We start from the raw sequence: 15,841 nt of genomic DNA on the forward strand, positions 1-15,841 counted from the left end.
ATGAAAAAAAAAAACTTAAACATAAGCACAAAGAATAGCACATTATGCTATTCATGTTTAATAATATTGATATTGGATGTCGAAAAGCATTTTCTAATCCTTTAGAAGGATCTGGTCATCCCACAGGGACCTGTTGGAGGTTGGGGTCTAGGGGAGGGATAACATTAGGAGAAATACCTAAGGAAGATGAAGGGTCGATGGGTGTGACAAACCACCATGGCACGTGTATTCCTGTTTAAAAAATCTGCGCATTCTGCACATGTACCCCAGAACTTAAAGTACAATAAAAAAAAAAGTAGCAATTCTCCTGAATGTAAGTGGCATTTGCTACCTTGGCATTTTTTTCTCTTTGAAATATATTTTTATTTCATCTAATCACTTATATGAAATGCTCTGAAAAAGCATCATAAGTTAATAAAGTCCACTTTATCAAATTTATGGGAACAAATCAAAAATTTATTGATAGATTAAGAAAACAAAAAACAAAACTAGGCAATGTAATGCAGAATGTTCATGTATTATATACATGTGTGCTGTGGTTTGAACGTGTTTTCCAAAGTTTGCGTGTTGGAGACTAAATCCCAAATAAAATTTTGGGAGGTGGGGCCTAAAATGAGGTGAGTGGGACAGCAGGGTTCTGCTTTCATTAATGGATTAATATTTTTATCACAGGACTGGGTTTCTTATGGTGATAGTAGGCTCGTTATAATAATGAGTTTGTCCCCCTCTTGCTCTCCTTCTGTTCTATCTTCCGTCATGGGATGATGCAGCAAGAAGGCTCTGAATTTGGATTTTCCAGCCTCCAGAAGCATAAAAAGTAAAATACTTTTCTTTATAAATTATCTCATCTGTGGTATGATACAAAGATTATTATTTGAATTATAAATCTCATATAAAAATCTTTCACTGGATTTCTTTTAAAAATACCTAATAGCAGCATACATTTTTATAAACACACAAAAAATCTCTCATGGACATACTGAGAGTTCCTATATGTGAATTTTGATGTGTGAAGAGCTGTGAAGGTAACACTTTGTTGTAAGAAAAAAGCTGGGGTAATCCTCTTGAAGCTGCATTTAAATATCATGCACAATGTTTCTACTTAGATAAATTTAATTGAGTTTGGGAGTGGATGTATGATAGGGATGTGAAAAAACTACACCTCTGCCCCTGGAGCTACCCTTTGGCGTGGCACTTTGCTAGACACATAAATCAGATGGTATTATGTGAACTGCATTTACAATAAACAAATGATTTTTTTAAAAGGGAGCTTCCACCTTCTAGAAACTAAGCAACTTTGGGTGAGGTAAAGAATCTCAAAATAACATGAACATTACTAAGTGCAAAAATGTACAAAGGATAAGAGCTCCAAGTCAAATGGTCTTGGGTTATTAGGCAAGTCTGTATTTTTAATATATTTTCTGATATTTTTTTTCTCTGTTACTCATTCCTCTGTTTCTCTTTACTTACTTTCTGTAGCTATATGAACCTCTTTAGGATTGCATCCTGATTATTATAGTGTTGTTGAGTATAATTCTTTGAATAATTTTCTTAGTAGTTGCTTTAGGTATTAAAATATTCATATGTAACTCATCACTGTCTGCTGGTATTGAAATTTTGCCACTTCAAAAAAGTGTTGAAACCTTACTTCCACTTAGGCCCTGTTACTTTCTCCACTTTTAAAATATAATTGTCTTACGTACTTTTTCTACGTAATGTAGCACTGTATTAGACAAAGTTATAATGTTTACTTTTACCTTCTAGTATGGCTTAGAAAACTCATGAGAACTAAAAATTGTCTATTATAAGTATCTTTATATTCACTCATTCTGATCGTCTTTTCTGTTTCCTGAAATCCCAAGCACTCCTCTGTTATCATTTCCTTTCTCTTTAACTTATTTTAGCCACTCTTATAGTCCGATTTGTTAATAACAAACAAAATTATTTTTGTTTTCTTTCATCTGACAATGACTATATTTTACCTTCATTCCATTTTTTTTTCTTTAAAATTGGGTCTCGCTATGTTGCACTGGCTAGACTCAGACTGCTGGGCTCAAATGATCAGCCTTCTCAGTAGCTGGAACTACAAATGTGCACCACCATGCCCAACTACCATCATCTCGAAAAATATTTTCACTGGATATTATAAAACCTGCATTGACAATTCTTTTTATTTACTTCTTGAAAACTATTGTGCTACATCCTTCTGGCCTATAATGATTTCCGATGAGAAAACTACAGCTATTCAAATTGATGTTTCTGTGTAAATAATGTGTTGTTTCCCTGTGAATGCTTTCAGATTTTTGTCTTCAAATTTCAGAAGTTCAGTTATGATATTTTTTGGTGTATATTTATTTTGATATTTTGAATCTCTGATTTATGGCCTGTTACCAATTAGAAGTCTTAAACGGCATTTCTTGGAATTTTTTTTTTTTTTTTTTTTTGGCTCTATTCTCTCTTTTCCTTCTCATGAATGTTACTATTATGTTACTGTCATGCAAGGCCCTGAAACACTGTTTTCACTTCTGAAATATCCATTTGATTCTTTTCTATAAATTTTATTTCTTTACTGAGATTTTCTATTTTTTGTTAAAGAAAATTTCTTATCGATTTTTGAATCATTTTGTAATGGCTGCTTTAGAAATACTTGTCAGATTATTTCAAAATGTGATTTGTCTCAGTGGTGGCATGTGTTGATTGTCTTTTACTATTCATTTGTGATTTCCCCTCTTGGTATAGCATTTTTAGATATTATATAATGAGTATTTAGAGTCAATTGAATCTTTCCCTTGCATGCGTGTACCATGAGGGCTGGAGAGGTGAGTATGTTTAGCTTTCCACTGGGTTCCATTAACGCCACCCTGGCTAACGTGCAGTATTGGTGCACGTCTTATTTCAGATTAGAATAGAAACATAGCTCCTCCCAAGCCTTGCTGACACTCTCATTGAAAGCAGGTCATTGGCTATCATTGTATATTTCCTCTGATTGGGGATATAAATTCAGTTCTCCACTGGGCCTCAGTGACACCAGGTGAGGGGCAAGATGGATTGCCAACCACCCCTCCTTCCTTCATGTCATCCTACCTCATTGAAACCTGATGAGAGTAGAGGCTCAGTTCCTCCTTGGGCCTTACAGATGCTGGAGGACAGGGAGAATTGGTGTTTTAACTGTCTCTGATTTGCATTACAACAGTCTTATTACTGTCAGATAGATAAAGAGGATCAGCCCACAACTGGGCCTCAATGATATCAAGTGTAGGAAGGAGGTGGAGTGATTACAAGTCCCAATTCCCATTGCCTTGCCCCATCTCATTGATGTAGATGGTGGTAGATGCTCAGCCTGATATTGGATCCCGTTAAAACTACCCTGGTTGAAGCAGTCGAAGTGGTGCCTGCTTTTGCCAGATGGGGAAGAAGAACAGCTCCATTTTTGACCTACCAACACTCTCCTGGCAGGGAAATTGCATTGCTACCATCTATTTCCACAAGGAAGGTGATGGAAGGTTAACTCTCTACTCAGCAAAGGAAATACCACCAGGTGGGGGAATAGGAACACTGTTGCCTACTTAGGCCTGGCTTGGAAGGTAGGGTTGAAGATAATTCTCCATTCTGTCCCAAAGAAACTGTGTGTGGGTGATAGGAGGGGAGAAAAATTTCTGGGTTTTCTGTTGTCATTTGGCTTGATAAGGATGAGTATTATTTAAAAGGCCACATTTTTCCCTATTATTTGGCAGGGGGAACAAGCATTATGTAAGTTTTGTTTTTTGTTTGTTTGTTTGTTTTCCTATCTTTCTATTGCCAATGTAGGTTGAAGGTTTCATTACACTCTTTAAAATGTATGGGATAAAATAATGAAACCCAGAGAACTCACCCCTATGTTGTTTCTCAAGTTCCGTAGTCCCTAGGTAGTCTTCCTTCTTCTTTTCTCCTTTGAAGTTTTTCTAGGTTTGTTTGTTATGTCTGGGGATTTTTAGTTGTGAAAAACAGGAACTGAGTGGAATGTGATCACATTATTTTAGCAAGACTTTACTTTTATTAAACACTCATTATTAAACAGTGGTATCAAAGAAAGAGCAGGATTTTGTAAAGTTAATATCATGGATGATATTCAAATAGTGGCAAAGCATCTGTAAAGACACTGGGGGAATAAATGCTACTGTGTGCCGGGAGATCTTTTAGACTGTTTTGGCAGCAAAGCAGGACTCAACAGGCTGGAGGCGTAAGCAAGAGCCTCATCATGAGAGCTTTATATGCTCAGGCAAAAATTTTGAATTTTGTGCTTTGAGAATGGGAATCTCTGAAATATTTTAGTATTATAATATAGTTAGGTTTACATTTTAGAATGATAGTGTTTATTGCAATGTGGAAATGTGGAAAATGTACCAAAGTAGTGAAAAGGAAAAAAAATATCTTATGGTAAGATATCATCAGAGGATGGTGGTGAGAATAGATAAAACGGGGTGAGTTTAAGACACAGGGATTAAAAAAATCAAGAATTAGGTGTTCATGTGGGTTTGATGTGAAGGGTTAGAAGAATGGATGTTGGGAAATGAGGGAGAGAGAAGAGTTAAGGATGTCTTCAATGTTTGTAGTTTGATATTTATATATTTATAGGGATAGATAGATAGATAGATAGATAGATAGATAGATAGATAGATAGATTTTTGCTCTTGTCACCCAGACTGGAGTGCAGTGGCACAATCTCGGCTTACTGAAACCTCTGCCTCCTGAGTTCAAGCGATTCTCCTGCCTCAGCCTCCCGAGTAGCTGGGCTTACAGGCACCCACCACCACATCTGTCTAATTTTTTGTATTTTTAGTGCAAACAGGGTTTCATCAGATTGGCCAGGCTGGTCTCCACCGCCTGACATCAGGTGATGCACCTGCCACGGCCTCTCAAGGTGCAGGGGTTACAGGCGTGAGCCACCGCGCCCAGCCTGGCTTGGTATATTTGGTTGGATGTTAATCCTATTATCTAGTATTGCAAATACAGAAGGTATGTCAAAAGAAGAGACTAATTAGAAAGAGCTTAATTAACTACACTTTAAACAAGTTGAGCTTGACTGCTTTGAGGTATATGTGTAGAGCATTCCCAACAGAAAACAGAAGTTGAACATGAACTTGAAGATCGGAAGATAAATGTAGACAGTCATCAGCATCTGTTTTGAAGTTAAGATCATGTATATGGATAAGACAGTAACAAGAATGCATACCAGAAAAGCAAAAACAAACAAACAACCAAAAACCAAATCAAGACAGAATGAAGAAAAAAAATACCAAGAATCTATATTGGGCAGATGCAGAAGAAAAATTCAGCCAAAATAACTGTGAAGAACAACTTAGAAAGCTAGAAAACTTTGTGAGTGATATTAAGGACCACAAAAGGGAAGAGTTTACACATTACAAAAATGGTCGAGGGTGTCAAATGCTATGGTGCTTTTCATCCTTGCCACTCGAAGAGTGATTCAAGGACTGGCATCAGCATCATCACCTCAGAGCTCATCTAGGATGCAGAACCAGACGCCCCACTCCTGAACTACTGCTGAATTAGAAGCTTCATTTCTTTTAAACTTCTCCATGTCTACAGATCACCTAGAGATCCTGTTGAGATGTAGATGTAGTAGGTCAGTGGAGGCATCTAACATTCTTCATTTTTAACATGTCCTTAGGAGAAGCCTCCCCTACCAGTTCATGGGCCACATTTCAAGCGTCAACCCTCTGGGTGGCAGGAGGCTGCTAATAGCTGATAGCAAATTGGGCAGTGGCTGGAGTTCAACAATTCACTCTTTGTTTTTTCTTAAAACATTTTTGTTTTGTTTTGATTTATTTTGAAATATGCCATATATATTGTTGTTAAATACTTGTTAAAGGCAAAAGCAGAAGGCACAATTTCAGTTTTTCTCTCATCAGAAGAATTGAAAAGGACAGCTAATAATTAACTAAAATCCATTTGAATATGCATATCCATGTATGATTTAGCAGGGATTTGAGTGATTGCTACAATGACAGCCGCATCACTAATAATCCAATTAAATGTCTTTCAGAATAAAGTCAGTGTTTCATCATTGTGGTACATACCTCTCTTTTTAATCATTATTTAGAAGAAGTACTCAACTCACAGTTTAAGAACAAATATTATTTATAAAACTGCCATATAAAACATTGCATTTAATATATATTTAAACTTGTGCTTATTTTGGAGACTATTCTCTAGAGAAGTGATACTTTAATGTACATATAAAACAATGTGGAGAGCTTGCCCAAATGAAGATTCAGATTTGGTGGGTCAAGGTGAGATCTGAGATTCTGCATTTCTGTATACTTTCAGGAAACATTCAACCGCATCTTTCTCTATTTTCTTCTTCTGGGTATATAACCCAGCTGCTCTTTTTATACATTTTTGAATTTTCTTGATTTAAACATGGAATTCCTATATTGGCCTATTCTCCCTTTATCAAGATAATTCTTCACTCATAGGATTTACACTATAACTGATTTCCTCTGAAAAGCCTTCCTTGATACCTATATCTCCTTTAATCAAAGTGTAATGCACAGGTAATTAGTGTTGGCATCAACAGGAGACTTGTTAGAAATCTAAAATCTTGAGTATTACTTATGCTGTGACAGAAGCTGCATTTATTTCAGATTCAGGTGAATTTTAGGCCCTAAAAGTTTGATGAATATTGCCTTAAATTATGGCCTGGGTCCTCTTCTGCTATGCTATCATATCACTCTATACTGTTACCCACTTTTCTAGTAAATTCAAAGATTCATAAAAGCAGGGATAAGATCTGTTTTGTATCAGCAACTACGCTTAGTGCCTAGCATGGTAGCACACACTTAATACATTTTCATTGAATAAATGTTTGAGTAAATGAGCAGAAATGGAATACTTTAGTTTGAGCTTTAACAATAATTTAAAGCTTCTTTTTTTCTGGTATTTTACTTTCATTATTCATGAGACAAAATGTCATGTATAAACAAGGAGATGTGCATTTCTGATAAATTTAATTAAATGTAATATATCAGTATCATGTTTTTGAATTACTGCATATTTTATATATACTTTCATTTTATTACATTCATGAAATATTAAGTCAAAAGAAATGCAAAATTAAAAGTTTAGAAAGATTGTATTTCTATGTATGTGTAGGTAAAATAATGCTTGTTCATTGTGTTGTGAGTCTGTCACTGCTATGGATTTTAAATTTAAGGTGCAACTTAATTTTAAACTTCAATTGCGCTAACCATATATTGACAAGTCATATCTTTCTCTCTGTGCTTCATTTCACCCACTCATGTTTAAATTCTTGAAAAATGGAGTCTTGGATTTATTAATCTTCCACTCTTGTTACTTCCAGTCCTCTCACTGTAATCTCAACCCTCATTAGCTTTCATGGTCTATTAGAATCACTTCTTATCTACTGTCTCTGTATAGATTGTCACTTTGCTCCTGCCATCAGAGTAAGTTTTATAAAGGAGCCAATAGATCACCCTTTTTTCCTGCAAAATATTTTAAATAGATACCCAGTATACACAGACTATGCTACATGCCTTATTCTTGTTGACTTTTAGAAATATTCTTCATTTGGAAAATCATTGAAATTTGCACAGAAGACTGTTAATATCAGTTTCTTCACATGGAAGTAAATGCAATTGGTGAATGTAGGCCAAGATAATTAATGTTTTTTTGTTTTGTTTTGTTTTGTTTTTTGCATTGTTTCACTTGTTACAAGGGGAATGCATTACTTTTGTAATGAAATTATAAAGGTGTTAAAATAACTTTGTTAAACCTCTTGACTATTCTGAGTTACCTATTGCCTTAATAATGCTACAAACAACCACTAAACCTCAGTAAAACTATAATAATGAACTGCTATTGAGCTCATGAAACTTTAATCCAGTGAATTAACAAGTCCACGGAGTTATTCTTGTCTTGTCTGGGCTAACTCACATGTGTTGGCATCAGCCATGGGTTGGTTAATTCAGGATCGACTCTCCTGAGATGATAAAAAGGGTTTATCTCTGATGCATGTCTTACATTTCAGCAGACTAGTTCAAATTAGTCTGCTTCCTAACAAAGTCTGAGTGCAAGCCAGAAATAGACAAGTCATTTTTTCTTGCCTCTGCTTATTCATATTTCCTAACATCCTGTTGGCCAATAAAGTAAGAAGACTGAGTCAGAGTCAAGGAATGGGGCAGAACTTCTCATTCAGAGTTGCAAAGTTCCATGGCAAAGTGAGCCAATGCAGAAAAGAGATAAACTAAAGGCATGAACACAACCAACTTATAATATTTAACTATATTCTACATTGTCATTTCTTTGGCTGATCTATATAACTGACAAACGTGTATTTACTCTTAGTGCCAAATGCTGTGGTTATAGCAGTGGTTAAGACAATATCACTGTTATTGAAAAATTTCTAGTGAAGCAATTGACTCTAAATTAGTCATAGATATATAAATCTGACCAGGGTAAGGGAATGGCAAAGGGAGGAGCTGGTCAGGACAAGATTTCTCGGGGAGAGACATATGAAGGTGCTCTACGGTAAAGGGGTAAGTAGAGTAAGGCAATGCAAAGGTTTGGGGACAGTGTCTTCCAGTCAGAGGGAAGAACTGTGTGAAGCCTCTGGGGTAGGGACAAACGTGTTAGTATTTTCTATGTCAGCCTGCCTATAGTGCAATAATCAAGGAAGACAGTGGGAGGAGGGGAGGCCAGAGGGCTGTGGACGTCACATCATCTGGGTGCTTGACCCATGGGTGAAGAGTATGGACTCATCTGACGCGAGTTAAGAAGTCATTTGAACATTGAAAGTAAGCCAAATTCATTGCTTAATTTAAATGTTTATAGTTCTAGAACTGTATACAATTTATTTATCTCCATATATATTTTACATGGGAGAAAACTCTTCATTTTACATATGAGAAGACTCAGGCAGAAATATTGTACAATAATTGCTTTATTAGTACAGTTCTCACAGTCTATCTTGGATTAATAACTAATGTGATGATGTTGAAAATATCAGACATAAGTTTTAAAATAGTAACTAAATATATTTGCTGATTCATAAAGAATACTATTATTGGATTGAATACAGGTTAGATAAAATTTTTATAATAATATATAGGACAATATATATGGGAGTCAAAACACTACAACTCATGAGTTCAGTGTTTGTTTAATCAAAATACACTGAACATAAAGAGTCCACTGTGTATTACAATGCAGTTGACAAGACATACAAGATACTTTCACAGTTTCTACATGTGGACAGGTTTCCCTGGCAGAAATATAAATTAGGTGTTCTCTAAAGATAGTGACAAAGATTAAGTGATTTGACAGTAGAGGCAATGGAAACATAAATTCTTTTGAAAGACTTGCAAATCTGAGATTTTTTTTCTTTGAGATGGAGAGAATGTTTTAAATAATCCAACTTCATGTAATAATAAAGAGGTAGAGGCATAAGTGGCAAAAATAAATTATTGTAATTAAGAAGAGAAAGTGGCCATGGAACATTCTACCTCCTATGATAGACTATAAAATTTACGGACAGATTAAATTCTGGAAAATAATATGATCAACCTTTCCTCCTTTATGGAAGAAACTGAAGCAATCCAGATTAATTAACAAGATGCAATTTATCCATTCAGCACTAGTGACTGTATGCTCTGACTCTATGCCAATCTTTGCATTAGGAAAAATTCCCCACAGATGTTTTAGTAAATCTATAACCTTGCATAGACCTTGGACAGTAAATTCTTTATCTAATATTAAATATTATGATGTTTTTACTTTGACACTAAATAACTAAGGCTTTAATATCCTTTTAGCTCCATTTCTGCACTTTGAAATATGATGTGCATTTAAATTCTTAATAAACCATGAATTTGATAAGACCCTTTCACTCCTTATCATGTCTAGTCTAATGTGATGCAGCATGGCCTACACAATGCTGAGAATCAGGAACTACTTCCAAAACTTCATTTTTTTCAAACAAAACTTTCAGAGTTTTTCCTATGTATATAAACCCAACTGTTGTATCAAACCTAGTTGTTTAAAAGAAAAAGCATCTCATCTTTCAGGTTCTGTGTATTCAGACTGGATTCAGCTCCACGGTCCTTTTGCTATGGACACTTCACTTGTAGTATCTCATTGACAGCCAGTTGTTGGTAAAGCCAGCTACAGAATTTGCATGGCTGGTGTAGTAAAAAATGCAGGCTAGCTGAATTAAAAATCATTGAAAATTTCTTGGCAGCAACAGCAGAGCATTGAACCAGGTACAAGACCAATCTAAGTTCAGAACCCTTCTAAGCATGAGGCCTTTGTATGACTGCACACTTATGTGCCCCTAGAGCAGGCCCTGGGTGTTGACAAGAGCAGGAGTCCTTGTTGAGTTGACTTGGACGATGGTACAGTTGGACCTTACTCACTCCGGCTAAGAGTAGTCTCAGGGCATCTCCTTTCCATATGACCTCTACACATGATCCTTCCATGTGATCTTTCCAGCAAAATAAAAAAGACTTCTTAGATGACAGCTCAGGGCTTTCAATAAAACATGCAAAGAGAGAGAAAGGAAAATTACCCAGTTTCTTGAAAGCTAGTGCCAGAATTGTCATAGTCACTATGTTCAGTAGGTTAATGCAGTCATAAGCCACCCTAGATTGGATCCAGGACACACACACTGGCAGGTATGGTTTATTAGGGGTCATATCTAGGGGAGCAGCTGTCAAGGTGCCCTTTTACTAACTCAAGAGTTAAGCTCTGATGTCTTTCAGGTTTATGTGCAAACATTACCTTCCTTGAAATGTAGTCCTTGGTCACCCTAACTAAAATGATCTTCCCACCTCATCATGTTGACTTTATTATCATCTACTGTCCCACTAGAATATTTTCTCCATGAGAGGAGGAAATTTGTCTTGTCTGCTGCTGCATACTCAGTGTTGAGAAGAGTTCTTTACAAAAAAATAGGTAATTAATATTTGTTAAATAAATGAATTATTAAATCTTACATAACAAAAGAAATATGTATATATGCATATCTATCTAGTATTAATCTATCAATCTATCTATTGTGTAGCTCCCATTTAAAAAAATAGTAGAAAGAATAATTTTGGTTTCAGAGCCAGGCTAGGTGGTACACGCCTGTAGTCTCAGCTACTCAGTACACTGAGGTTGGAGGGTAGTTTCAGCCCAGAAGTTCAAGGCTGCAGTGAGCTATGATCATGCTGCTATCTGCAGCCTGGAAGATAGAACAAGACCCTGTCTCTATAATAATAATAATAATTTTGGTTTCATTAGAGTAGCTTTGCTGTTCTGGGGACAAGAGTACATTCAGAAAATTTTTTCAATTTGGTGACTGAACATGATTTTGCATACCAGATAGACCTGTGCAGTGGTTTATACTCTGGGAACTATATCAGTAATGTGTCATAAAGATAACTTTCTGATTTGGTTTATTATCTTCCATATAAACAAGATTGTCTTGCTTTTACATAACAATACTTTTCATTATATGCCGAAAGGGTTTGGTTTTGCTGTGTCTTTCTTTGTCGTTGTCATATGATTTTCTCTAAATGAAGGAAAGATACCAATAAACAGAGTTAAAGAGAACAAGTGCCTTTGATGAGAAGAGATGGGAGAAACTGACTGCATAACGATGGTTAATCAAAACAATATATTTATATATTTGTGTATATATATGAGTGTGTTTGTCTCTGTGTGTCTCTGTAACAAGTGTACATTTATATATGTATTCATGTGCAGATATGTGTGTGTATATATACCCATCAATTCACATATACATATATATACACACACACCTGTACTTTTCCTGTTCTGCAGGCTAGTTGTATAAATGGCTTATCAACAGATAAGTTTATTTATAAAAATTTAAAAATCAAGTTAAATCAGAAGACAGCATTGCTCTGCCTAAGCCCCAGAGAGAACGAATAAGTAGAAAAATTATAGAGAAAAGGCAAAGAGCTCACATGAGTACATCTATGCAGTTAGCCTGTATGCATCTATTCTAAAGATATCTAGAGATACAACTGTGTGCCTGAACCCAGCATTACTCAGGGATATAAATTTCCTAAGAATCAAAGCTTAATTGATATGCTGCATTTGGCTCTTTGCATTCACTTATTTACTCAGTCTAACTCATAGCCTAATTCTTGAATACATAAGCAAGAAGCTGTTTTCAGTCAGCCTGTACCAACTATCTACCATATTGTCTTTGAATGAAAGTGGTTTCGAGTATTGTGATGCAGATCCTGAAACAGGTTGATATTTTTTAAATGACTTGAGTATAAATATCTCCTGAAGGATAACAGAAAGTAGTAATATCCTATTCATTATATTATATTCCAAATAAAGTTTACATCAGAATATATAAAATTTCCCACTTTCCCTCAATACTCAATCTGGAGTAAAACTACTATTATTTGAACTCTCCCAAATTCATCTAACACAAGCCCAAATCTTGTAACAAGATTAAATGTGGATGTACAAACATACGAATATATACCATTCATAAAAGCTATGTATACATTTGTATATGTCAGCAAGACTTTATCATAATTCATAATTTACATTAAAATTATAGTCTTTAATATTCCCTGATTGAAGTTTAATATTTAGATATAATATTGACATTATTATATTTTTACATCATATTAAAATATTTTTTAAAATTTTTATGTATGCATACAAACTCTAATTTTTATTAGAAAGTTCATATTAATCGTCTTTCTCAGAGTATATTTTGAAAGTTACATGTTCTATAATGAAGGACAATGCCAGGGCAAGACTAGGGTGAACACCTGAGTCTTATTAAGCAAAGTTTAAGGAAGGTGTGTTTTACATTTATTTGAACACCCTTGAACTATTAAAGTTCAAGGGAAAAATTCTGAGATATACAGAGGTATTTTCCAGACAGAATTTTACTCTGTCACCCAGGCTGGAATGCAGTGTCATAATCTTGGCTCACTGCAACCTCTGTCTCCTTGGCTCAAATGATCCTCCCACTTCATAATTATTATTTTGAGACGGAGTGTTGCTCTCTCACCCAGGCTGGAGCGCAGTGGCACCGTCTCTGGTCGCTGCAAATTCTGTCTCCTGGGTTCAAGTGATTCTTGTGTCCTCAGTCTCCCGAGTAGCTGGGATTACCCACACACACCACCATGCCCAGCTAATTTTTGTGATTTTAGTAGAGACTGGGTTTCACCATGTTGGCCAGGCTGGTCTGGAACTCTTGGCCTCAAGTGATCTGCCTGCCTCGGCCTCCCAAAGTGCTGAGATTACAGATATGAGCCACCGTGCCTGGCCTTATAACATATTCAAAAGTATCTGGGTAGAAACCCCTTCCTCAAAATGAGAGTTATTTAGTTAATTGGGGGAAAAAAAAAAACATATGTAGAATATGCATTTTTTTCAAAAGTTTCTGTCTAAAATAAATGTGCATATATGGTTCAGCTCATGGCAAATCCTGTGAGATTAAATAACTGGAGAGGAGTGGGGACTTTCTTTCCATGGGTTTTTCCAGTATCCCTATAAGAAACTCCTGAGTGATCATGAGAAATCCTTACAAAATTTCACCTGCCAGTTTATAAGCTTCAGTGAACTATCTTGCTTTTTCTGACATGAATTTTTTTTCTCATGGGATAAATGGATTTGAGATATTGTTGCTTTTATGGAAATTGTAGCCATTTTATCATGACATTCCAAGGCAGTATTTCTTACCTATTTATACTTACCTTTGGTTCTAAAGATGTTTCCAAGTTTGTAAGTATTAGATAAGCATCTCTCCAGATTTAATCAGTGAAATTCTCAATACAATATTAGAATGTACCTTACTGCATAGCTTTGATGTATTACTTAAGAAAAGGAAAGATATATATCCTGGTTTGGTTTAATATGTCCCTTCAGAAGAAATTTGAATTGGATAGAAACAGTTTTGACATGTACTTGAAGACTATAAATGCTGTAAATGGCAGCTTTTAATCAGTGTGATAAATAGCAAAGGTCTGTAAATGGTATCAAATAATTTCTAAAAATGAAAACTAATTTTCCACTCCCACTGCTAGGAAATTTGTCAACTACAGTTTGATAGAACCAAAACATCTGCTCTTTGAAGCTGTGTAAACTCTCTCAGTAAAATGATGCATTATTTTGTTTTCAGATATACATTCATCTCTTTCCTAATTTAGTATGTTTATGAAGTACTGAGATAAGTTCCTGATTGAAAATTGTATGCAGTTAAAGACAGAAGTTTTGTTGCTTCAAGTTTTAGCTTTAGCTTTGCTCTCTATCTTCTTTTTGAATTTCTTTCTTAGGATGTTAAAGAAGAACATGTATATTTGTTCCCTTTTCCAATTATTTTATTTTTGAAGTTTAAGAAAGTTAATACATGTAAACAATGTAAAACATCATTAAAATTAATAAGTATTTAATAACAGATATAATTATCAAGAATTGCATTAATTATCAAAGTGTTTCTTCTTCATTTAAAAATGTATGTTTTCTTCAACAAAATGAGAAGGAAATCCACAGACTTGAAGAAAATATTTGCAAAAGACACATAGGATAAAAAAAGTGTTATACAAAATATACAAAGAACTCTAAAACTCAACAACAAGACAACAAACAATCCCATCAAAAGGGGACAAAAGACAAGCGGACACCTTGCCAGAAAAGATATACCGTTAAAAGTAAGCATCTGAAAAGATGTTCAACACCTTATGTCTTTAGGGAATTTTAAATTAAAACAACAGTGAGATTCTACTATATAGCAATTAGAATAACCAAAATTCAAAACACTGACAACACCAAATGCTGCTGAGGGTGTGGAGCAAGAGGAACCTTCATTCACTGCAGGAGGGACGACAAAATGATACAGCCACTTTGAAAGACACTTTGGCAGTTTCCTACAAAATTAAAAATACTCTTATGATATGATAGAGCAATCATGGTTCTCGATATTTACCCAGATGAATTAAAAACTTATGTTCACATAAATACCTTTACCTGGACGTTTATAGCAGCTTTATTCCTAATTGCCGAAACTTTAAAACAACCAGGGTACCCTTCAGTAGCAAGTAGATAAAGTGAGGTATAGCCAGAAAACAAAATATTACTCGGCACTAAAAGAAAAAAAACAAAAGCAAAAAAACACACCAAAAAAAAATGCAAAAATGCTATTAAGCCATGACAGGACATGAAGTAGATATAAATGCATATTACTAAGTAGAAGAAGGTAATCTTAAAAGACTACATACGATTTGATCCAGCAATACAGCATTCTAAAACAGGTAAAACTATAGAGGCAATAAAGTGGTTGCTTGCCATGGATTCGGAGAGATAGATGAATGGACATAGATAATTTTCGGAGAATGATACTATTCAGAGTATGATACTACAGTGAATATACACTATTATACATTTGTCAATACCCAAAGAATGTACAACAGCAAGAGTAAGCCCTAATGTAAACTATGAACTCTGGATGATGATTATATGTCAATGTAGGTTCATAATTTGTAACAAGGGTCCCACTCTGGTGTGGAATATTGATGGAGGGGCATGTTTTGTGTAGAGAAAGGGGGTGTATAATAACACTGTGTACTTTCTGTTCAATTTTGCTGTGAACCCAAAATTGTTCTAAAAATAAAGTTTATTAGTAAAAAATGTGTTTCTTGATAACTAATTTGGGCATGCAGTTTTGGTCAGAGATATGTTAAATACCTACTGTGGGTCAGATACCATGTATATCCAACATAAACAGAACCAATAGGGGAGAGAGAGAGTGTGTGTGTGTGTATATATATCCACATATAGATATAAAACC

At 35.1% G+C, this 15,841-nt stretch overlaps 1 long non-coding RNA gene across 1 annotated transcript in view; it reads right to left on the bottom strand.

Annotated features, from left to right (window-relative positions):
• Positions 1-15,841, bottom strand: part of LOC104669516 — an 87,614-nt gene that overhangs the window by 37,612 nt on the left and 34,161 nt on the right. Inside the window, exon 3 of the long non-coding RNA XR_748999.2 lies at positions 15,022-15,137. This is a non-coding gene — a long non-coding RNA (uncharacterized LOC104669516). The remainder of the gene's footprint in view (positions 1-15,021; positions 15,138-15,841) is intronic.

This window comes from Rhinopithecus roxellana, chromosome 2 (genome assembly GCF_007565055.1).
Source record: "Rhinopithecus roxellana isolate Shanxi Qingling chromosome 2, ASM756505v1, whole genome shotgun sequence".
Lineage (NCBI taxonomy): Eukaryota > Metazoa > Chordata > Mammalia > Primates > Cercopithecidae > Rhinopithecus > Rhinopithecus roxellana.